The sequence below is a fragment of the Bufo gargarizans genome, chromosome 3 (genome assembly GCF_014858855.1).
Source record: "Bufo gargarizans isolate SCDJY-AF-19 chromosome 3, ASM1485885v1, whole genome shotgun sequence".
NCBI classification, from domain to species: domain Eukaryota; kingdom Metazoa; phylum Chordata; class Amphibia; order Anura; family Bufonidae; genus Bufo; species Bufo gargarizans.
Window position 1 is genome coordinate 471498449 of NC_058082.1, and position 26185 is coordinate 471524633.

Consider the following 26185-nt stretch of genomic DNA (forward strand, 5'->3'; position numbering starts at 1 on the left):
CTTTTTTCATATTATTATTATTTTTTTTACTCAGACACACTTGGTTCTTCAAGATCCAGTGGGTCTGATGCCTCTATAATACACTGCAGTACACTGTATAGTGTACTGCAGTGTATTTTCTATTACACTTAACCTGGTCAGGCTCCTTTCTTCCTAGCAAGAGCCTGATCAGGCTTAGGCCGAATGCACACGGCCGAGTTCCGCGGCCGAGAGCAGTCCGTGGTATGCCGGGCTGGATTCCTGTTCAGAGCAGGAGCGCATGGCGTCATTGGTTGCTATGACGCCGTGCGCTTCATGTCGCCGCTGTACTACAGTAATACATTCGGCCTTAGGGTACTTTCACACTAGCGGCAGGACAGCCTGCCGGATCCGTCCTGCCGCTATTTCGCCGTGCCGCCTCTCCGTCCCCATTGACTATAATCGGGAGGGGGCGGAGCTCCGGTGCAGCATGGCAGTGCTCTGTGAGAGGCACAGTTACACACAGCAGCGCAGCCCCATTCTCCTTACCATTCACTGATCGGGGCTGCGCTGCTGAAGGCTGACAGCTCCCCTCCTCCTCCACCATTCTCTCCCTCTATGGCCACTGCATGCGCGGCTCTGTTTGTGAAGCGGCAACGCTCTGGGCATGTGCGACGTGAGCACTCATGTGATGACTGAGCGGCAGGCAGGAAGAAAGAAGAGGAGCTTATGCGCAAGCGCGGCCCAGGGACTCACTCCAGAGGAGGTGGATATTTCTAGGGGAGACCAAATCAAACACTGGGGTACAATCCACAATATTTGACCTAGAAAGGTAGAAATTTAATAATAGTTTATATTGGCAAAAATGATCATTGGCACATACTTAATGAAACCAGGTAGGATCATTAAGATGAGACTACCCCTTTAAGCATGACTAGAGAAGTGCGCCGGCAGAGGATAAAAGAACATTTTCTGAGCTTTAACCGCATCGGCCTTCAGGAAGAAAATTATTGTCAGAAACCTGCTGCGGGCTACTGTCAGGTACTGCTGGTGGCTTGGGATGGTTTTTGGAGGTGACAGATTCCCTTTAAAAGGAACCTGTCAGCGAGATTTTGTATATAGACCTGAGGACATGGGTTGCTAGCACATCTGCAATACCCAGTCCCCATAGCTCTGTGTGCTTTTATTTTGAAAAAATAAAAATATTTGATACATATGCAAATTACCCTGAGATGAGTCCTGTCCCTGACTCATGTCACGTACAGGACTCATTTCAGGTTAATTAGCATATGTATCAAATCGTGGTTTTTTTACACAATAAAAGCACACAGAGCTATGGGGACTGGCTATTGCGGATGTGCTAGCGGCCATCTGGCAACCCATGTTCTCAGCTCTATACCCAAAATCCAGGTGACAGATTCCCTTTAAGGCATGTGCGACCTCTCCCACTAATCGGCACAATTCTAGATTCTATCATTATGAGGCCTTTGGGTTGTGACACAATAAAACCTATTAGCTTGTGTTGTGATTGGAGGAGCTAAAGGCTCAGCCCAAATAATTACATATGCTTAAATGCCCTGAACCAAACACAAAGTTATCAGCAATTTTTGTATGCTGCCAATAAATGCCCAGAATTTTGGCCGTTGGTCTTGTTTCGATTTCTGTGGGCAGGGAACACCATCTACACAGATTTTCTCCCACCATTTGAAAACTAGTTGCTGATCGCAGTCTTTTTTTAATTTATTTTTTGTGCATTTATTTGCTGAATTTTACCTCTACCCTTCTTTTGTTTTCACTTCAAATTTTTATGGGTCTGCATTTGCATGCAAGTGGAACCAAATAGCTTTGTAACAGAAGGCATCTGTGCTATACACTAGTTGGACACTAAGGGCAGGAAGGAACGAATTGCTTGTCTCTGACTTCTATCCCAGTGTTACAAATCATTTACTTGTGAGATACATTTTGGAAAGGGTTCATAAATGTAGAGTAACTTCTGTTGTAAGATCCCACCAACGATTGCATTTTGTAGAGCGTTTCTGATACATTTTTTGTCTGCCCAGTTAATCCGGGAGAAAAAAGTTTTGGACTGTGCATCTCGCTAGCCATGCCAGTCAGCATGGGAGAATAAAATGGTCTTTGCTGTGTTTCATTTTGTAGTTGCCATTCACATTGTGAGCCTCTGGGCCTCGATTCCTGCTCACTGTCACTGAAGTTTATGATGTTCTCGAAGCTGTCATATGTTTCCCTGTTCTTGTCTATCATTGTTCCTGGACTGAAGATAAAAAGAAAAAAAATGAATTCCTATTAACTGAGCACTTAACACTTTTTCGAAAGCTCCCTGTGAGTTTCAGTCTCAACCACCCTTCGAAATGTTCAATAGACAGCTACAAGAAAGCTGAATCATAGGGATATTATAGCAGGAGATATTACTGTTAAAGGGAACTCCAAATAAGTTAAAGGGGTTATCCGATTTCAGAAACAACCCCCCATGTGCCAGGCCCCCCACAGGTAATATACTTACCCTGCTCCCTGCACCTCCGCTGCTGCTTCTCCCTGCACACCGATGAAAACATCCTGTGTTGGGGGGAGCAGTCAATGGCATGCAGGGATGGGGACCAGCCTCCCTAGCATCACGGGTGACGCTAGGGAAGCTCGTCCCCGCCTGCCATTGGCTGCTCCCCCACAGCACCAGATGTTTTCATCGGTGGGCAGGGAGAAGCAGCAGCGGCGGTGCGGGGACCAGGAGCTTTAAACAAGAGTTAAACAGCACTCCTTAGAGATCGGCGGTGCCCAGTGGTAAAGGACACTAACATTAACGATAGAAACCACACCATCCATGATGCCCAAGACACTAAGGCCGTGAACAAGGTCCGTGTAGGACCGAAATGTTGGCCAGTAATTAATTATGCAGATGGATTAAAACAAAGAAATAATACTATGAAATAAATAAGAAATTATAAAAAAAAATCTCTTCGGGGAACAGGAGCGGCACAGGGAGCAGGGAGGAGGGGGAAGTATAATACCTGTGAGGGGCCCAGCACATGGAGGGGAAGTTTCTGAAATTGGATAACCCCTTTAAGTACTTAACACAAGGGTCATTACTCTTGATACAATCATACGATAGAGCTGATTCCCAGTGAATAGAATATATGTCTCTCCTTTGTTTCCTCCTCTACAATGCAACACAACTAGTTGCATTATAACATCGAACATTGTCTTCCCTCCCAGGCATACACAGTCACAGGGACATATTGTCACCATCTTTCCTGTGAGAGAGGTGAAAAGATCGGATAGACTTGCTGCACGTGAGGCAGGTCTCTCTGTTTTCCTCTATGTATGTTATTGTTTGGCAGGATCTCACCTCTCCTCAGGTGCCGCTCGTTATCAGTGATGAAGCTCTATTTAGATCCGCCTCACACTGCTGACCATGCAATTGATAGTTTCTGCTTGGAGTTGCTAGTGCTGGTTTGTCTTGGATCTCCTGCTTCTCCAAATATCTCTAAGGTAAGTACTTGTTGCCTTCCCAGAAAAAGGTGTCAAGACAGCATTATACGTGGCAGACAATAGATGTCTAACCCCCCCACCTCTATTCAAGCTTGGCTTCTCCATTTTTACGTAGATGGCCTCCTTCACGCCTCGTTTGTACCAATTGGCCTCCTTATCCAAAACACGTACTTGACTGTCTTCAAAGGTGTGACCTGTTCCTTTTAGATGTAAGTACACAGCTGAATCTTGACCAGAGGTTTTGGCTCTTCTATGCTGGGCCATACGCTGATGTAGTTGTTGTTTTGTTTCGCCGATATACAGTTCTGAGCATTCCTCATTGCACTGGACTGCGTACACAATGTTGTCCATCTTGTGTTTAGGCGTTGGGTCTTTGGGGTGAACCAGTTGTTGCCTCAGTGTGTTGCTGGGTTTGAAGCAAACAGGAATGTGATGTTTATTAAAAATCCTTTGAGTTTCTCAGACACCCCAGCTATATATGGGATAACCATATTCTTGCGTCTGTCATGCTTCTCGCCCTTACTGGTAGTCTTGGTGGTCTTTCCTCTCCTTCCTTCTGTTTTGACAAAGGCCCAAACTGGATACCCACAAGTTTTAAGTGCCCCTCTGAGGTGTTTGAGTTCCTTCGCCTTGGCCTCTGTGCTAGTGGGGATTTTCTCTGCCCGGTGGTGTAGAGTCTGGATGACTCCCAGTTTGTGGTCTAGAGGATGGTCGAATCAAACAGCAGGTACTGGTCTGTGTGTCTTGGTTTTCGATAGACCTCTATTCCCAGCTTCCTTCCCACTTCCACTGTTATAAGACAGTCCAGAAACGCCAGTTTGCTGTTCTGCATATCTTCCCGCGTGAAATTAAGGCCTAGATTGTTGTCTATTTATTGTGGTGTGTATTTGGTGTTTTCCTTTCCCCTTAACCTGTGACACATATCTTCAGGAATTCAATGCTAAGGTTTCCTTTAGGCATCTAGTTATCGGCATGAGCACGGAAGAGATTTTGCTTTACATATGCAATACAGGACAGGATACAGTAACCTTTAGTGCAATGTAATGTACTGTACTACAGGTGGAGACTGTAGAGTGTACCACGCCGAATAAAATTCACAAGACAAGTCTGATTCTAGAACTTCTACTATGATTCTTCTCTTAAATTCCTGTCCACAAAGTTACCTGTAAATTGTATCCACATTCTTAGACTTCTTTAACATTCGCGTTTGGTGCGGATCTGTCATGGATCTGCACAGACGGATCCGCTCAGATAATACAAACGTCTGCATCCGTTCAGAACAGATCCGTCTTGAACACCATTGAAAGTCAATGGAGGACGGATCCTTTTTCAATTGTGTCATAGAAAATGGATCCGTCTCCATTGACTTACATTGTGTGTCAGAACGGATCCGTTTGCCTCAGTTTCGTCAGACTGACACCAAAAAGCTGCAAGCAGCGGTTTGGTGTCCGCCTCCAAAGCGGAATGGTGACAGAATGGAGGCAAACTGATGCGTTCTGAGTGGATCCTTTTCCATTCAGAATGCATTAGTCCCAAACTGATCCGTTTTGGACCGCTTGTGAGAGTCCTGAACGGATCTCACAAACGGAAAGCCAAAACGCCAGTGTTAAAGTAGGCTAAAACTATTAAATCAGGATTTTCAGCAGGACTGGCCATCTATTAAATGAACACAAGGTCCACCTAACGGTCCCCCGACGGCTAATGCTGAGACAAAAAAAAGGATCAGGTATGCGGAAATTCAACATTCTTAATCCTTGACACCCCAGGGAAATAAGCAGCTAATTTTCCTTAGTTAATTGACATAAACATGCATAGGTGGCCGGAGCTCAGATGCCATGGCCAGAGGAAGCTGCATCTGGCTATACATTTTCACTGCAGCAGAAAATGCAGAAATATGTTACATGCAGCATTTAGTGGATCTTCACTCTGGCTACTATTATAGTGCCCTGAGCAGTGTCGGACTAGGTTATCTAGGGCCCACCTGAAAAATTGATTCCAGTGGGCCACTGTAAAGCTACATGCAAATATTACCTGCCCACACCGTGGCAGCCACACAATGCTACAAGATGATTGTTTATGTGGCCCATGCAGTGACCTTGAGAGGGCAGGTCCCTGGGAAAAGAGGATACAGGCTAGTCTGACTCTATACGTAGCAGTCATCTCAGCTATCCGATGTGTCTATAATAATAAACTGGGTAGCTTGTTAAATAATCTACCCAGTTTTTAACATGGATGTTCAGGGCGGTTGCACAATGCCTATCTGCATGTACTGCAGTCAGCCTACTGTGTTATGTGCCACTTGTGCAGGGGGTGGGAGACTAGGGGCCCACCTTGCTCTGAGGCCTATCGGGGGATTTACCTGTACCCCTGTGGGCCAGTCCGAACCTGGTCACAAGCAGGACACACTTTGACATTTATATTCTCTAATAGGATAGGTTTGTCCTGGTGAGACAACCCTTTTAACAGTCTGGGTTGATTATACAATCGATTCAGCACAAGATCGTGGCTGTCTTTACCCCCAACAGGATCCCAATGTGGTCTGTAAAATGCTATTGGGACAAGACGTTCAGTGAATCCAACATAACTTTGTGTTATGTGCTAGTCATGATAGACCCTAGTGGGGTCTGATGGGCACTTGTGGAATGGGTCCTATGTTGGATTCAGCAGTGTCGTGGCTCCTATTCTCCACAAAATCCCATTATGAGCCCATGGGGGCCCCTGAGATCAGTCGTACAGCGCATCTGGCCAGGGCACCATGGCTTTGTTTATTAACAAGACACAGTTGAACAGAACCTTATTTACTATGGATTTATACCTTAGAGGTTTTCCACCCTAAAATTTTGCATTTTTATTGACTTATTTACAACATTATCATATTGTTAAATGCTGATAATTAAAGCACCAATTTTTGTTTTTCTTGTCTGGGTTAAACAGATGGTCATATTTTTTCTTCAACCAAAGTAATACTATACCTATATTTACTTGTATGGCCAGTGGTAACAATAAATCTAATCAAACCAAGGTGCTACCACAGCACTCAAGATTGTATCTTCGATCATTAGGCTTCCGTTGGTTACATGGAAAGATCTACAGCACATATCAAATGTTCCAATGGCGTCTTATTCAATCAATGCTGCCGTAATGATTTGTTAGTTCCCACGCATCTCTGAGTCAACAGAAGCTAAAGCAGAATGGCAGTCGCATTTTTCTATTTATTGGTAGGAACCTCAACCAACTGACTCCCACCATTTAACATGAGTTACATGGATCTTCGAGCCTTCTTTGTATATCCTTAGTTTCTACTTGTTTCTCCGTGGAAGTTATTCTGCTCGAATGCTTGTGCTAAGACAATTGCAATGTTTATACAATGATGCTTAATTCACTTAATGAGCTGAGCAATTTATTTTTAGTTTAAAGTGTTTATTACTTTCTAAATACAATAGTATCCAAGGCAGTGAGCACAGCAGAGCTACATTCGACAGAAGAGCACATAAACTAAGATTTATGATGAAATCCTGGCAAGAGATTATTTAGAAATACTTTCCATAAATCAACAGTACAGGCAAATATAAGAAGCTTTTTAATAGCAGCAAACCTTAGAAAATTTGGTAAATTTCAGATTCACCAAATTTAAAAAAAAAATTGGATTCAGACACAAATCAATTCTACCTGAAGGGGAGAGAGAGACACATTTTTGTTGCAAGTCTTGTTTCTACACCACCCTTGCCACCATCCCATGGCAAGGGCAGGGAGGAAGCCGGGCCTGGTGAATTGATCTTTATTCACACCAGTGTTCTGGGGTAAATGAAAACCAAATTCTAGTATACAAAGACCACATTTCTGTTTTACAGCACAAACTGCTGGAGGATGTGCCTAGGTTATTACGAGGCATGGGCCTTCTCATAAATTAGGTGTATCATCCAGCAGCTCAGGGGATATGATAGACCAGTGTAAAATCCAACCAGCATAGTTTGCTGTCTTGGTAAAGCTATGTACAAAAATAAAATGCATTTGACTATAACAGGTTGTATCAATATATGGGTTCATTTTACTAATCTGGATATCCACTTATACGCATTCCTACTCTTTTATAACTCAGTGAGTCTATTTTTGTAGGACAATGGATATAACATTGAATTGGAATGCTCAGAGCAGCAGAAGACGAGTATGTTGATCATGTGGGAGGCAGTGACCATTGGCACATAGAGAATAGAATATCATGTATAGCCAATCAGATCAAAAGAATGGTGGCACCAACAGGTGATCACCTTGTATAAAGCAGTAGACTTTTATCGTTGGGATCTTTCCTTGTGGGCAGGGTCATCAGTGACACAAAACAAGGGCATCAATGGTTAAAAGCCCAAATGAGGTTTATTTTTATTAGGGAATCCAAGTTTGATATTCACTTGGGTGTATCCATGGCACAAAAATAGTACATAATCAAAATACCTGCCATCTGTGTGCTAACTAAACAGAAAGTTACCTCACCTAGGTACTTCAGATCAAACAAGGGGATCAGGCTTATCACAGCTACCACAGGTCTCTAAGCTCTGACTAGGAATGAGCTTTCAAGGTTTCTATTTTCACTCCACAGTAATGAGCCCAGCAGTTACACCTGGGTTCATCTCAGGCTAGGGGAAAATGTTGTACTGGAGTGGGAGGGAATGGCAGGTTCCTCTACCAACCTAGTCACCATTCCATAAAAATCCAGGTCCATAAAACAAGTTAAAAAAAAGTTACACAGCAAACTACATGTGATTATGGTAGTAATAGGACAAGCCTGCATGTACCCATGGCCATTATGGAAAGAAGAGCATGGAGAAAACCAAGACTGAAGTAATGCAACCCCAACAGATAGAAATGCCTGATCACATGAATTACTTATTATATGAATGAAGTTCATATGTCCAACTTTTAACATTAAAATTGATCCAGAGTGTTTTACTTCTCTGCAATGATGAGAATTATTGTGCAATCAGAGTTATTACATAAAGATGCCCAATTGAAGCACTGCAAACGAGGGGCGTAGCTAGAAGTGACTGGACCCCACAGCAAATTTTTGTATGGCCCCCCCCCACCCAATTTTTTCGATATTGAGCTGTTGATATCATATTAGTCTCCATGATCTAATTAAAAATATGCAATTTTTTACCCCCACCTGTCCTTTCAATTTTTATAAAAATAATTTTTATTTATATGCAAATTACCTTTCTAACGTGCCCAAGGCTGTCCCTCCAGCCGTTTGTGCCCAGTCGCGCCCAATATCGCCAGGCCCAGCGCCGTCCCGCTGTTAATTATTCACTGCTCTCCTAGTCTTTTTTTGCGCAATTATACTACTTGTGGCTGCTGCCAGGACACCGCGCGGGCCCGGATGTGAGTAACATCAGCGCATGCGAGAGACTATGGAGTACTTAGAAAGAAAAAAAAGATGAGGACAGCAGTGAATAATTAACAGTGGGGCGGCGCTGGGCTTGGCGATAATGGGCACGGCTGGGCACAAACGGCCAGAGGGACAGCCCCTTGGGAACATTAGGAAGGTAATTTGCATATAAATAAAAACGATGAAACTTAACTGACACGCTACCGGACCCCTTGTGAGCCCGGGCCCCGAAGCAGCCACTTCCCCGGTAGTTACGCCACTGCTGCAAACCATAGTCATTCACCTACAACTACTCAGATGTTCATTATTTAGTTATGTTGTATTTTTTTCATATGTTAATTGACTTAGCAAAGGCACATTAACCTACATACTACTGTAACTATGAATTATGAACTACTGGCGAGAATCCACTCCCAGTTCTTTGTTACCACGTGGATTTTATTTTGAGAGCTATTATGTAATTTTTCAGGGTATTTTTATCACCTCCTCATTTTTAATGAAGACATTTGTTTTTGTCTTACTTGGGGATTCTCACAATTCCCCAGACTGTTTATTATTCAATCAAGAGAACCACGCTGCTTTCCTTTCATTGCTCATGAATAAAATACTGCATAAATGGAGCAAACACTGGAGTCACCACAAGCCCATTCATTATATTTATACCGTCAGACATTTTCTTCTATTGAGACTGTCTCCTAATTGGTGCTATTCCAAAATGTTGTGTCTATCCATTATTTTTCATTATTTAATCTTGTGCTCTGCAAAAAATAAAATAATGTTTTTTCCTTTAGTGTAGTAACATTTCTATCTGGCAAGAGAACAACAGGCGCTTTTACTGGCATTTTTTGATCACAGAGTTGCAATAATCTACTGTGGACAAGACTTGATTAAAAGTTTGGCCAAAGAGGCGATTGCCCTTGGGTGGCCTCCACCACCCTAGGTCCTGATCTGAAGCTGCCAAAATTATACATTGTGTTTAAATGATGAACCTTGGACTGCAAACAATATCAAAAATGCATTCCCAGATCACTCTCTCAATGTTGGGGACAAGATGGTACCCACACTACATACAGTATACATATAAAACATAACCAGTGTTTTTCCTATGCACTGCAACCATTATTGATTGCCACGTTAGTGATGTGGGAGGGAACACCACACCGACAACTGGAGGGAAGGGAAAATGAACTAGGCCTCAAATCTAGGGAGAGGGAAACGGACACCACCTATAGAGACCCTAATCCTAGCCCTGACTCCTATCTGTATGAACAGACCTTGAGAGTAGGAATGTTCATACACTGGAACCTATGCCCCTGGACATCCTGAAATACCCTGGAATAGTTTCAGGGCTTGAGACGACCTTTTCCTTCCAATAAGAAAGAATAAACATTTCCCTGAGGCCTAGTAACAAAAGACAGAGGGAAATAACAAAATATAAAAGGGAAGTAACCCAGGGGGCAAACCGAGTGCCAATTAATCAAACCAGGTACAGTATATGTATCAAATATCACTAGATACCAAATATCACTGAATACCCAACATTTTTACCAAAACAAAACATGAAGTAAGGGACAATGGCAAAGAGACAAAGAGGCTTGGTCTTATTCTCTCCCTACACTGATGCTACTGTAGCCTCAGCCCGGAGACAACCCCTGATGGTGGGATTTCACCATCCTCGGGCCTAGGCCTAATGAGTCCTAACCATCCCTACCACGTGGGACCTAAAACACATATTTTACCAACGTGTTTCCCCCAATTAGGGTTCTTCAGGGGGCCTAATCTCCTCTGATCCATAACCCTTCCAGTGAAAGAGGTACTGAAGGGATCTATGGAGAACTCGGGAGTCCACTATCCTGGCGATCTGAAATTCTAAATTGCAGTCCACCATGACAGGAGCGGGAGGCAAAAAGGACGGTTCAACAGGTTCTATATATCTCTTCAACAAAGACTTGTGGAACACATTGTGAATCTTCAAAGCCTGAGTAAGTTCAAGACGACAGGCTACTGGGTTAATAATGGCAGTGATTTTATATGGACCAATAAACCTTGGGCCCGAATTCCAAGAAGGTACTTTTAACTTAATGTTTCTTGTGGACAGCCGCACAGAATCACCCACTCTCAGGTCCGGACCATTCATATGTCTCTTGTCAGCCATACGTTTATACATATTGCCCTTTTTTTTTTTTTCAGATTATTTTGAATATTCCGCCAACTAGATCGGAAAAAATGAAAATCGTTCCCCTTCATCTACAACAGAAGTCTCAGTACCAGAAAATTTGCCAAATTTATGGCAAACTCGGCTAAAGACAAAAATGAAGACCACTCCTCCTGATTCTCCGAGACAAAACATTCCTAGTAAGTCTCCAGATTCTGATTAGTGCCTTCAGTCTGTCCGTTCCACTGAGGGTGAAAGGCTGAAGAAAAGGACAATTGTACCCCCAGATGAGTACAGAAGACAGATTAAATAGGAGAGTTGGAATGACCACTAAGCTACACCAGAGACAAGAGGCGTGGTCATTACCAGCAACAATACTTCAAAAAGTGAAACCAAAAGAAGCTGTCAGATCACATCACGTGCAGCCAGTCTCTTAGTTCTTCTGACACCTGTCACGTTAGAGACCGTGACATTGATCTGCTCTTAGCTGTGGTATCATTATTTACTGCCATGAAGGCTAGGATACTATCAGACGAGGTTTGGACTGGCCCACCAGATTACTAAAGGACCAAATGGAGCTAGGCTCTAATACCGTAATGTGCCCCAATGGTCCATGAGAAAAACCCTGGCTGCGTTTGGGGCCAGACACTTGATCTTTGAGTCTATTTCTTTGATTCAAAACCCATTAGATTTTATTGATGATATTGGGGTTGGCTCTCAAGAATAATTTTCTCCCCAAAGAACCCCAGTTCAACACTGTCACAGACTATGGTATGGTATGGAGGATAGATGAAGAGCTGTAACCTGAAGGGACTGACTGATATTAAGAAGTTTTGATGTCCAATCAGTATTTTATGAGCTTCGAGGCCTTAACCTCTTATTAAAGGATTTGTCCCATTAAGACAACTAATCCTCTATCCACAGTATAGGGAATAAATGTCTGATCGTCGAGCTTCTGACTGCTGGGGTTCCCTCCATCACATAAACGGTGGCCTGTGCTGCCTGTTTGAATGGAGCAGCAGACACGCATGTGTGTCCGCCACGCTATTTAGCTCTATGTTAAAGTGCTCGGCTATCTTCAGCAGCTCCATAGAACTGAACAGAGCGGAATCCCTACTCCATTTAAAAGGGGGAGCATGGCCTGCATTCTCATAATTGGGAGCCCAATCCCACTGATTAGACACTTATCTCCTGTTGATAAGTTGCCTTAACCCCTTCTAGATCTCCGCCATACATGTGAGGTGAAAGTCTGGTCTTTAAAGCTGGCACCTGCTCGCTCATCATAAAAATTGCATAAAAGTTGATATTAGCGGGTAAAAGTGTGACCAAAGCAGAAAGTTTTATGGGCCACATCTCCTAAAAAATTTTATTTAACATGTGCAAAGTTCATACATACCACTTAGGCCTGAATTTACATGCACTTAGCTTCATAAAATCCCCAGAATTGGAAAGACCAAATATCTGGTTTTAAGCTGGACATTTAAAAAAAGTAGCAACCTATAAAATACTGTACTGAGATTACAGTCCTTGAAAAAGAAGTGCTCCCATATTATAGACACAACACTTGAACCTCCTGTAGTTAATCAGAAAATGAGAGCACCTTACCACTGCTTCTGATGAACTGTGGGAGATCCAGGTGTTACAGTCATATTATAGGCCAAAAAAAACTTGTATTACACCTGTTTAGGTATTTCTCTCTAGTGAAAATCGTTATCACTATTACTGCAGGGTGCAATGAGTATCACTAGAGAATCGATCTGTATATTTTGCTCTACAGATTAGGTTATGGATAGGACAGTGAAGAGAACCTACACAAAAAATAGAGCCCTCAAAGTAGCCAATAAGTAGATTCAATCTTTATTATGGTATATACTGTAGATAGTTAAAAAAAATCTATAAAATCACATGGTATTAGGCGAGTTGTCGGAAAAGACCATGACCTACACAGAACACATGGGACTATATAAAACTGTGACTATATAAAACTGGGACTAATAGCAAAGACACTGGCACCAAGTAAATGGTTTCCATAACAAAAAAACTACATGTAATCCATAACTCAAACACTTGTATACCAGTAGCAGATAACAAAAAGTGTAGATATTCGTAACTCACCCATGAAGTACGTGTGGTCAGGGATGGCAATACCCCTACGTGCGTTTCGGCAAGCCTTCTACTGCTAAAAGCCTAAATAAGGCAGGATAACAACACTATACACAAAGAACTTGTGTCCTCTGTCAGGAGTGTACATAGAAATCATGGGGCACCATAACACGAGTCAAATGTGCACTCACCCCTCACACACAAAGAGTACAATACAAAAATTAGACAAGAGTCAACAAATCAGCAGTAACTTAATAGTCACTCACTTTGATATCCTCCTCAGTCTTAAGCATCTGGCTCCTATGTACTTACCTCTGACTTCAGCAGTTAGTCATGGGACTACTCCTGACGGGTCCTAGCTGGAGCAGGGATCTGCCCAGGCAATGGGGATAGACCACAGCTGGCATGGAACCACACTGCACCTCAGCCTCCTTTCAGGTCATGGTGGGATTATTTAAGTAGCGGGAGGACAGCAGAGAGTGACGGGAACCAATAACACTTGAGGAAGAGGTTCAGCCACAGTGCCAGGGAAGTTTGCCAGAAATGTGAGAAGGCTCAGTTGGTCAATAAGCAGAACGTCTCTCTGAATATTGGTCAGTTTACTTTTTTGGCCACAGCGCATACAAGTACACAAGAAAAGAGAGATGGTGCAAGTGGGATTATGTAAATAATCTGACAGATTTTTCTGGAATAGAGTGGGGCATTCAGTCCCTGGCCCTCCGGTCCCATGGACCCAATAGATGTGTGGTCTGTCTCCATCCAAGGTATGCCACTGTCCATTGCCACTTCCTGGTCTCTGTGGGATTTATTAACATGCAGGTGTATAGATGGAAGGAAGCGTATGAGCAAAATGGCCGCCCCAGTAATGTTTTAAAAAAATAATAAGAATCACAGTATTTATCTTGTACAGGTTTACTGTATATCTATTTAATGCAAATAAATTGAAATTCATAAAGGATGTTACATTCAGTGTGTCTATAAATGGGGGACCACCTAGGAGGAGTACATCCTGTGTCTATGTACTGGCATTTTCCCGATAAACATAGGCAGTGCCTTTGTTCTCATGTCTGCTATGATAATGAATATGACCCAGTAAACAGTACAGAGCAGTCTACAGCTTTCACTCATGATTTCAGCTGAACGTGCAGAAGTTAAATGAAACGGTGGCTTGTATTGACCTTTGAAATGATTTGTATGAATCTGACAGTATCCCATCCTCTCTGATGTTATTTTGTCCTTGGGTAATTTTTAATACTGCACACACTGCACAGTCTCACAGACTTAATGAAGCAATTAACCTTTTCTATGTTTCATTTCTAATGCTGCACTATTTGCTGTTGTCTCTGCCCCCAGCATTTAAATAAGGAAAAAAATAACACAAAAATATTGTCTCATTTTTGTAAGTTTAATTACTTCAGAGCCTGGACTACACTGGGTGCTGATCTTTTTCAGATTTATAAAATGTCACTGAAATTGCCAAAAGGAAAGCAAAAATTACAAGCGGTTTTTCATATTGTTATTTTATAGAATGAATGGTTATAAACTTCATATGTTTTTACCCAAGCAAAGCAGCGGATACTCTTGTCACTAAATACTTCTATAATGTATTAAGAGGTGAAGAACAGGATCGGATGTGGAAATAGCCAACCTAATCCATGGACACTTAGGGCTCATGCACACGAACATGTGCCGCAAATTGTGGTCCCTAATGCACGGGCACCATCTGTGTGGCTACTGTAGACGGATGCAGACCAATTCAACATGAATGGGTCCATGATCCATCCGCACTGCAAAAAAATAGAACATGTTCAAGTGAATATAGCGGACCCGCTGCTTGCTTGCCATAATACGGGCACCGGCCAACAACGGTCGTGTGCATGAGCCCTTAGTGGGAGATTTATCAAGACAAATGATGGTCTTGATATCCTCTGCACTGTCAGAGGATGCACCACATTTATGACTACTTGTAGATGCATGCCTCATCAAAAATTAGGTCCATGCGCCTAAACAGAAATCTGTAGATTTCTGGCTTCATTTGCTCCAGAAACTGGTGTAAATGAAGCTAAATTTGTCTTGGCTGTTGGTCACGCCCCTTTCCCCCCTTGCCACATCCATTTTGGAAAAGTGGGGAGGGCGGCGTAAAAAATAAATTATGACTTTTTTTCAAAAAGTCCAATTTAAAAATCACAAAGACAAAGCTTGTGACTAGTGATGAGTAAAGTGAGCTTCAGATGCTACATCCGAAGTCCCTTCGTTCAAAACTTTGGATTAATGCTGTACAGAGATTCGTCGCCATACAGTATTAAAATGTACGGGCTCCCATGAGCGGAAGTCATATATTCGCAAAGTCGCGCAAGACTTCGTTGAATATCTTTGGTGGTTGATTTTAAAGTGGAAAACCACTTTAAAACTTGGAACCGAACTCAGCTTCGGTTCCGACTGGTACCGAACTTGCGACTTTTTAACCACTTCACATCCACCCATAGGATATAAGCGTCCTGTAACGTCCATTCAGAGATGGCAGCTGCACTCTAATCGTGCAGCTGCCAAGCGGGGGGCCCACTGTCAGTGACAGCAGGCCAACCCAGAAAGAAGGCAGGGACAGTTCCCAGGTGTCCCTGCCTTCTAGATCGTTGCATACACAGCGCTCAATGAGCGCTGTGTATACATACATACATGCTATGCGCTTCCAGTTTCAGCCTGGTGGTCATGTGACGGCCAGGGACGGGAGAGTGCAGGAGCTGTTGGGTCTTCTACAGACCTTGATCAGCCCAGCACTGAGGCTGTACAGCGTTGTATTCTGCTGTACAGCCAGTTACAGGAAAAATCAATAGTGAAGGTTTTGCATGTAAAAAAAAATAATAATCCCCAATTAAGTAATTTAAAAAAATGTTAAAAATAAATAAACTAGACATATTTGGTATTGCCGCGTCTGTAACGACTGGCTCTAGAAATACATTACATGATCCATGCCGTCCGATAAACACCATAAAAAAAAAAAAAAAAAAAAAAAACGGTGTAAAAAAAAGCCATTTTTGTCACCTTACATCACAAAAAATGCAACTCCAAGTGATCAAAAATGCGTATGTCCCACAAAATGGTACCAATAAAACAGTCACCTCATCCTGCAAAAAATGTGCCCTTACATAAGAAAATCGCTCAAAAAAACTATAGCTCTCAGAACATGGAGACATTAAAACATATTTTTTTTGCTTCAAAAATGCTATTATTGTGTTAAAGTGAAATAAATAAAAAAAAAGCATGCATATTAAATATCGCCGCATCCGTAACAACCAGCTCTATAAAAATATCACATGACCTAACCCCTCAGGTGAACACCGTAACAAAAAAAAAAAAAAAAAAAAAACTGTGCCAAATTTTTTTTGTCACCTTACATCAGATGAACACTGTAAAAATAAAATAAAAAACTGTGCTAAAACAACAAATTTTTGGGTCACCTTGCCCCATAAAGTGAAATAATGAATGATCAAAAAATCATATGTACTCAAAAATGGTACCAATAAAAACGTCAACTTTTCCTGCAAAAACAAGCCCCTACACCAGACGATCGGCAGAAAAAAAAAAAATATATGGCGTTCAGAAAATGGAGATACAAAAACATAATATTTTTTTCAAGAATGCTTTATTTTGTAAATCTGAAACAAACAAACAAAGAAGACATATTTGATATCATTGCGTCTGTAACTACTTGGTCTATAAAAATAACACATGATCTACCCTGTCAGATGAATGTTGTAAAAAATAAAAACAGTGCCATTTTTTGGTTACCTTGCCTCACAAAAAATTTAATATAGAGCAATTAAAACATTTAGAAATGTCATTTCCATTTTCCTTTAATTCTTGTGGAACACCTAAAGGGTTAACAAAGTTTGTAAAATCAGTTTTGAGTAACTTGAGGGGTGTAGTTTTTACAATGGCGTCATTTATGGGGGTTTCCACTATGTAAGCACCACAAAGTGACTTCAGACCTGAACTGGTCCTTAAAAAGTGGGTTTTGGAAATTTACTTCTAAAATTCTAAGCCTTCCAACGTCCTAAAAAAATAAAATGACATTTCCAAAATGATGCCAACATAAAGTAGACATATGGGGAATGTTAAGTAATAAATATTTTATGAGGTATCACTTTCTGTTTTAAAAACAGAGAAATTGAAATTTTGAAAATTGCAAATCTTTCAAAATTTGGGGTAAATTTGGGATTATTTTATAAATAAAGGTGAAATATATCGACTCCAATTTTCCACTGTTGTGAAGTACAATGTGTCACGAGAAAACACTCTCAGAATGGCTTGGATAATTAAATGTGTTCCAAAGTTATTACCACATAACGTGACACATGTCAGATTTGCTAAATTAGGCTCTGTCAGGAAGGGGGAAATGGCCCGGATGTGAATTGGTTGAAGACACTTTTTTGCTCTCTCCCTAATGTTTCCTTTATGTCTGATATTCTGCAGCACATTACACATAATACATCTTGGGTCTGAATAAATATCAATGTCTATTTTAGGGTCTTAAGTTCTTAAACCTTTCCTGATGTAGCAAAATCATTGATATTTTACTGTGCAAGCCTTCTACAAGATCATTGATATATATATTAAAGAGATTAGAACCCAATACTGACCCCTGAGGTACCCTACTGGCGACAGGTGTATATGAGTTAATGGGCAAGTCCGATAGTCTTAATACCCAAGCCGGACGGGACATTACGGTTCTGTAACGATTTTCGCAAACTAAACAAAAGGGTACTGGCAGGGTCCCTTAACGGAGGCTGTCAAAGAGAAAACTGCCTTCATCACGCCTGACGGGCTGAATCTGTATAAGGTGTTACCCTTTGGTCTGCATGGCGCCCCTGCCACTTTTCAACGTCTAATGGACATTGTGCTTTGTCCACATCGGCCTCGGCTTACCTGGATAATATTGTCATTCACAGTACTGACTGGGAAAGTCACCTGCCCAAAGTACAGGCTGTAGTGGACTCCCTTCGGAAGGCTGGACTAAAAGCTAGCCCAAAGAAATGTGAGATAGGGTTAGAGGAGACTAAATACCTAGGGTATGTCATTGGGCGCGGAGTCATCAAACCCCAAGTAAACAAAATAAAGGCGATACGGAATTGGCCGCGACCTGTCACCTTTAGGCAAGTAAAGTTGTTCCTGGGGATGGTGGGCTATTACATGAGGTTTGTCCCCCACTTTGCTACGATAGCCGCGCCATTGACAGGGCTCTTGAAGAGACATAAGTCAGTGATGGTTCACTGGGATGATCGGGCAGAAGAGGCATTCTACGGTTTGAAGTCTGCCCAGTGTGGGGCTCCGGATTTGGTGACGCCCGACTTCAACCGGGAATTTATAGTACAGACGGATGCCTCCGAAGTAGGCCTCAGTGCTGTACTGTCCCAGGAAGTCAACGGAGAGGAGCATCCCGTTGTCTTCCTCAGCCATAAGCTCACCCCAGCCGAGACCATGTACAATATAGTGGAGAGAGAGTGCCTGGCCATCAAGTGGGCACTTGAGTCTCTCCGCTATTATTTGTTGGGGAAAAAATTACGCTTGGTGACGACCACTCCCCTCTTAAGTGGATGAGCCAGGCCAAAGACAGAAATGCCCGGGTCACCCGATGGTTCCTTTCCCTACAGAACTTAACATTTACAGTGGAACACAGGGCAGGTCGGTTATAGGGAAACGCGGATGCTCTGTCCCGAGTACATTGTCTGGCGAATGTTCACCCCCTCAGGGTTGAATAAAGAAGGGGGGGTATGTGACATAGTGAAGGGTATGGTCTGGGAAAACAGGTATTTTCCTCCCAGCGTGTGCTGCTGGGCTGATTTGAAGCCAGGTGGGGTCAAACACCAGACTGGATTTTAAGTGCCGGTCCAGGTTTTGACAGCACCTAGCTGTCTTTAAAAGACAGCTGGGCTCAGCAGCAAGGTGTGTGTGCTGGGATCTGAGGCTTGTGCTGTGCTGGAGGGCTGAGACCCGTGTTTAGGGGAAACAAGCCCCTAAAAGCCTGCTTTGGACTGCTGGAGATAGAACTGACAACAAGGTGATTTTTGCTATGTGGACTTTCCATTGTGTGTGAACTAACACCAAGACTGCAAAGTGAAGTTTTGTTTTTGCCTTATGTGTGAATAAATACAGAAGTTTGATTTAAGAACTGATAATTTGCCTCTGTACTGCGTCCGCATACCCTGTCTACCAGAGCGAATCCCCACAAGTGGTATTATGCAGTCATTGTATGGTGGTATTATCCAGTTACTGTGTGGTGGTATTGATCAGTAACAGTATAGTGGTGTTATCCAGTCAATGTAGAGTGTGTGAGGATTTGCTCTGGTAGGCAGGGTAAGTGGGCGCAGTACAAAGGCAAAACAAGTTCATAAATCAAAATGTCAGTGTTTATTCACACAAAAGGCAAAAGAAAAACTCATAACAGTCTTGGTGTTAATTCACACAATGAAAAGTCCATAGAACAGACACGTCACTTTGACGAAAGCACCTTCGTCACTGGGAGTTGGAGAGGCCTGCTTGCCAGCCTCTTGCCTTGTGGCTATGGCCCCTGGGACACTATTTGGGCATATTGGATTTCAAAGGCTCTGTTTCTGCCCCGTGGACTTTTTACTGGAACTATTAGGGGCATGTGAGCATGTGCACGGTGGGGCAAAAATAAGACTTCCAGGAAATTCCTGAACCCCTGAACCAATCTGGGTGATTTTTGGATAGGTTGTTCACCCAGATCGAGGCTATCAGGGGATGTAACTTTTATGGGGATATGTGGTGTTTTGGGGTGTTTTCTGTGGTTGGGAAAAATGTGCATTTTATGGCTGTGAGTAATTAAGTCCATTGTGTTTGTTAAAAAATGTCACAGGCAATGCCATTGTGTTGTTAATTGCATCACAGGCAATGCCATTGTGTTTGTTGAATGTATAGTTTTTGTGTTTAAACTGTAAAACTGTAAATGATTGGTTGCTATGTTATGTCCTCAGTTCCCAACCAGGTCCACGGGGATGGTACCCTTGTTGGAAAATGTGGATAAAAGTCAATGCGTGTGTTGTCAATAAAGAGTTCATGTTTTACATTCAACATAGAGCCTCGTCTCATGTGTGTGGGGATTGCTATATGCTGTCTACTCCCCAGGCTATAACCCCTAGGTCTTGTAAGAGCTGTTCCTGTTCCTTGTTCCTGTGGTAGTTACGATGTCGAGCGAAGTGCCTGGCCACCTTTGGAAGCACTAGGAGCATTCATAAACGGAGGTACCCAGTCGGAGTGCCAGGAGATCCGTTTTATCCCTGGCAGTCCACAGCAGGCTTTAGGGGCCTATTTCCCAGCATACAGCCTTCATGCGGCTCTGAACCTTCCAGTACAGCACCATGCTTCAGATCCCAAGACAGAGACTCAGCTTCTGAGCCCAGCAGCCTATTTAAAGGACAGCCAGGTGCTGCCAAACCCCGAAATGGCACTTAAACTCAGGTCCAGTATTTGATCTCACCTGGCTGGAAATCAACCCAGCCGCCCATGTTGGGAGGGAAATACCTGCCTTCCCAAACAAAACCCCTTGCTATGTCACAAGTGGTATTATTCAGTTATGGCATGTTGGTACAATGCAGTCATTGTATGCTGGTATTATTCAGTTACTGTATAGTGGTATTCTTTAATTATGTTTGCTGTATTATTCAGTCACGTTATAATGGTATTATTTATTTTCTGTGATTATTATTTTTGGGGGGACAGGCAATCTGTGAGTACATATTCCATACAGCTTCTGGTACAGCACAGTGTGCACTGTATGGCACAATAGAGCATATGACTTTTGGGGAGCACAGTCCACAGCACCGCACACCAGGACCTGGCTGAGAGCTAGACAGTGCTGCTTTGTATAACATCACTACAAACGGAATTTACATCCATCGATCCTGCCACCAAGTTATTTTTACAGCATCACAGCTGATGTTCAACAATAAATGCTGGCATCCATAGTTAACAATGACTAATTATTGCGATTGCTCACAAATTAGTAAACCATGCTGATAATTAGCAAGCTTTAATGGGGTCGTATTCAGCCATAATGCCAGGAATTCTTTGTGAGTCTGAGTATGTTCACACAAAGTTTTTCTCTATGGGGATTTTGGCCATCCTCGCCCAAAAACTGTCATTCATCTCCAAATTGAATTAAGTGAAGATATTGATTGTCTGTTCACATGGCACTTTTTTCCGCTTGTGCTTTTAGAAACCGTGCCATACAAAAATGAAGTGACGTCATCCATTCTTGATGCACGTTGCATCCAGAGTTACTATTGAAGTGAGCAGGATGAAAAACCGCATTAAAAAAAGCTTGAAAAACTGCATCTGGATAAAATCTGCATCTTAAAAAACCATGAGAACCTCTGAAGTGGATTCCACATCAACTTTTTTTTTTTTTTTAGCACAGAATGTGAATATATCCTAACAGATCCAGGTCTCCTATATCATCACCTGGCAGCAACATATTTTTTTTTTGGGGGGGGGGGGGGGGGGGGATACAAGCTGGCACGGTATTTGCCAACTTTTGTCCTCATCAAATCTCCTATTCCAACTACTTTCATTTGGATTTTCCACAAATTCAATAATTAAAGGCCAGATGATATAATTGATCTATACCCCATTTAGCATTCTGCAACTACAAAATAATACAAACTAATCATTTTACCTGCACTAATAATACTGATAATATTATCAATATGATTACAAAATATATTATATCAAGTGACTATAAAATAGAGAAGACATTTCCATAATTGGGTCTAAAATAGAATTTAATTAGTTCCCTTGAGTAATCACTATTCCTGGAAGATTTAAGAAATAAAATGCCACCATCTAAGGAGCTTCGATGAACAAACTCCCTCCTTGGGAGAACACTTGTATTACTGTAGTACACTATAGCACAGGTTATTTTGGAAGGGCACATCTTGCTGAGCCTTACAATAGAGATGTATTGTGCTACATTTCGCGAAGAAATTCCTACAGAAAACGCTTCTACTGAAAGCCCCTACGTAGGTATATGGAATGCACAAACAAATAAATTTCATTTTCAGAGGCTGGTAGAAAAAAATGGGATAAGGCCTCATGCACACGACCGTATGTATTTTGCGGTCAGCAAATTACTGATCTGCAAAATACGGATACCGTCTGTGTTTCAGCCGCATTTTTTGCAGACCCATTGACTGCAGTGGATCCGCGATCTGCATTTTGCAGCCAAATATAGGAAATGTTCTATCTTTTTGCGGCATGGACATGCGGATGCGGAAAGCATTCCTCAAACATATAGAATGTGTCAATTGGTTAGCAAAAAAATTTATAAAATGTAGACAGCACTAGTGTTGAGCGCGAATATTCGAATACGAATATTTATCGCAAATATTGCAACTTCAAGAATTCGCAAATATTTCGAATATTGTGCTATATATTCATTTTTCTAATATTCATCTGTAACGGACCGTTTCAGCAGACAAGGGGTTAAAATCCGTTTAGGCGATATGCCCCTTTCTGAGAGACAGGCACAGCTACTGCAGAACACCAACCTCCCGAACTGGATACAAAATAGCACTCCAAACTGGAACCTCGCAAATAGCTGCCGGCAGACGAACAGGAAAAGCATACAATCGGCTTACACTCCTGGCAATCAGTCTCCAACAGCATACAGGGAATCCCCCCAATAACGAGACAAGGCTCCGTCTTGAGGGTCAGCAGTGGTCTGACGTGCTGGCACACTCAGCCTGGTTTTTATTACAGTTGTTGCAAATACAGGTCTGCCCACAGGGTTTTGAAATACAACCAATCAGTAATTCACAACACACACAATGTAAATACAGCAACCAATCGTTCACACCCCAAGAGGGCCAGAAGGGAGACTGCGACACAGGACAGATACAACATATCCCTACAATGCATCATGGTTTCCTCCTCTCTGCCTGTCTCTCAGGACAAAGGGGAGATCGCCAATACACATGTGGAGACAACAGGACAGACATCACCATTCAAACACGCAATGGGACAATGGGACAATAGAACCACACCCAGCATATTCCTCCCAAGCTGACAAGTTACACTTATTATAAATTGTTACAACTTTGTGAGGTTACATTGTCCATACATATAACTTACATCAATTTAAACAGTATAACTTGGGGGACAAACCTATCCAAAATTCACTTGAATAGGTTCAGGGGTTCAAAAGTTTGCATGAGCCATAATCCTGAGGCAAGAGGCTTTTAAACAGCCCCCTCCAAAACACCGTGGCGAGGTTGGTTTCGCCACACATCTCCCCCCCAGGGAAGACTAACCAGATACCTGACCTCACGCCGGTCGGTACCTGAGTTAGTCTGGCAGCCCACCCACAACCCAATACTGGACCTTCTGTACCTGCGCTCCCTGGACTTTATGTGGCTGTCATGGCCCATAAAAGGTAGGAACTAGTGTTAGGGACCACTCATGAAGGCGACCTTGACGTGGTGAGTGGCTTATTACGCTTTGGCCAAAATGTACACCAATGCCTTATTCAACATCCAGCATAAAGGCAGGGCAGAGTGCTGGTTGCAGTGTGCGATTGCATTTTGTGTTTTTACATTTATAATACTGGACCTGTTGAATTGTGGGGCCTGGCTCTGTTCTGTAGGTCCCCAGCTGTTGAGTGTGCATCTGCTACTCCTTGCTTTGTGGTTCTCCAGCTTGGAGCTGTAGGTACTTGGTGGGCAGAGGCCGACTGTGCTCTGCCCAGATGCCAGCTCTTCCACTGGGGTGAGGGGGGTACAAGCTAGTCCTGTAACAAGGGGGTCGGTGGAGCAGAGGCTAGCGGCTCTCTGCCCTGATGCCAGCTCTTCCGCTGGGAAGGGATCAGTGGGTATTGCAGGCTCATCCCCTGCCCCCAGAACTCGGTTGGGAAGTAGCTGGGAAGGGGAGGGCTCGCTTACCTCCTCCTCCTGGTATCCCTGCGGAGGTGGCTGGAGATCTGGTTGTTGGAGGGGGAGACCGACTGTCTCCTCTTTGGCTAAACAGCCCTGTTGCTGGGGGACAGGACCGACTGTCCCTACCCCCTGTGCTGTGAGTGCAGAGACCACGGTCCCATCTGCACAGTTGCGGGGCTTACTGTCTCCCCCTGGTGCGTTAAGCTGCCGCTGGGGAGAGGGGGTAACGAGCTCCTCTCCCATACATACTTCCAGCCGCTGGGTAGGGCGACCGACCGCCTCCGCTCCCAATACAGTGTCCTGCTGCTGGGGAAAGGAGACTGGGCTCTCTATTCCCTGTAGGACACTCTGCCGCTGGGGGACAGGACCGACTGTCTCTGCCCCCTGTAACTCCGCCTGCCGCTGGGGAATGGAGACTGGGCTCCCAATTCCCCAAAAATCATGCTGCTGCTGGGGGGCAGGAACAACTACCTCTGTCCCCTGTAACTCAGCCTGCCGCTGGGGAGGGAGGACGTTGCTCTCCTCTCCCTGCATTTCACACTGCCTTCCCGGCATATCACTCTGCTGCTGGGGGGCAGGAACAACTACCTCTGCCCCCTGTAACTCAGCCTGCCGCTGGGGAGGGAGGCCGCTGCTCTCCCCTCCCTGCACTTCGCACTGCCGCTGGGGAATGGAGACTGGGCTCCCTCTGTCCCGCAACTGTAACTTCCGATGGAGGTCCACCCAACGTGGCAGCTGACCGTCACCTTCTGCCCGGTATAGTAGGGTCTTGAACACTAGACGCCTCACAAACTTCATGTATTTCTCATCTGGATTGGGTCCGAAGAAGTTCAGCCGCAACCACATCATACGGTCAAATTCCTCCACAGAGTATCTGTACTCCACTGCTGGTTCCATCCTGGTGCTTTTAGGGTCGCTGTACTGAGACATGCGTTGCCCTTAAGTTGTAAAATCCAAAGAAATGGTGTCTCCTGTAGCTGTCCTTCTGGCTGTAGGAACGATCCCACCGCTGCCACCAATGTAACGGACCGTTTCAGCAGACAAGGGGTTAAAATCCGTTTAGGCGATATGCCCCTTTCTGAGAGACAGGCACAGCTACTGCAGAACACCAACCTCCCGAACTGGATACAAAATAGCACTCCAAACTGGAACCTCGCGAATAGCTGCCGGCAGACGAACAGGAAAAGCGTACAGTCAGCTTACACTCCTGGCAATCAGTCTCTAACAGCATACAGGGAATCCCCCCAATAACGAGACAAGGCTCCGTCTTGAGGGTCAGCAGTGGTCTGACTGTACTTTAAGTACATCGCAAAGTAATATTGATATAAAGTTTTGTACTATAACAATAAAGTATAATAAAAGAAAAAAAAAAAAAAAAAAAAAAAAAAAAGTACATCCTCTTTTATTGATAAAAAACATACATAGTACTGCCCACAGGGTTTTGAAATACAACCAATCAGTAATTCAGTAATTCACAACACACACAGTGTAAATACAGCAACCAATCGTTCACACCCCCAGACCAGAAGGGAGACTGCGACACAGGACAGATACAACATATCCCCACAATGCATCATGGTTTCCTCCTCTCTGCCTGGGAGACAACCGAGGGCAATCCAATTATCTCTCAGGACAAAGGGGAGATCGCCAATACACATGTGGAGACAACAGGACAGACATCACCATTCAAACACACAATGGGACAATGGGACAATAGAACCACACCCAGCATATTCCTCCCAAGCTGACAAGTTACACTTATTATAAATTGTTACAACTTTGTGAGGTTACATTGTCCATACATATAACTTACATCAATTTAAACAGTATAACTTGGGGGACAAACCTATCCAAAATTCACTTGAATAGGTTCAGGGGTTCAAAAGTTTGCATGGGCCATAATCCTGAGGCAAGAGGCTTTTAAACAGCCCCCTCCAAAACACCGTGGCGAGGTTGGTTTCGGCACATCATCATATATTTTTTTTTACTCTAAAAAATCGGCAATGAAATGATCGCATAATATGCGAATATTACGCCATCAATACAGGCGTGGTTCAAAAAGGAATATATAGCACTACATTGTTTTTTAGAATATTCGTCATTTTTTTCCATCTGAAGTTATGTTATCCGAGTTTT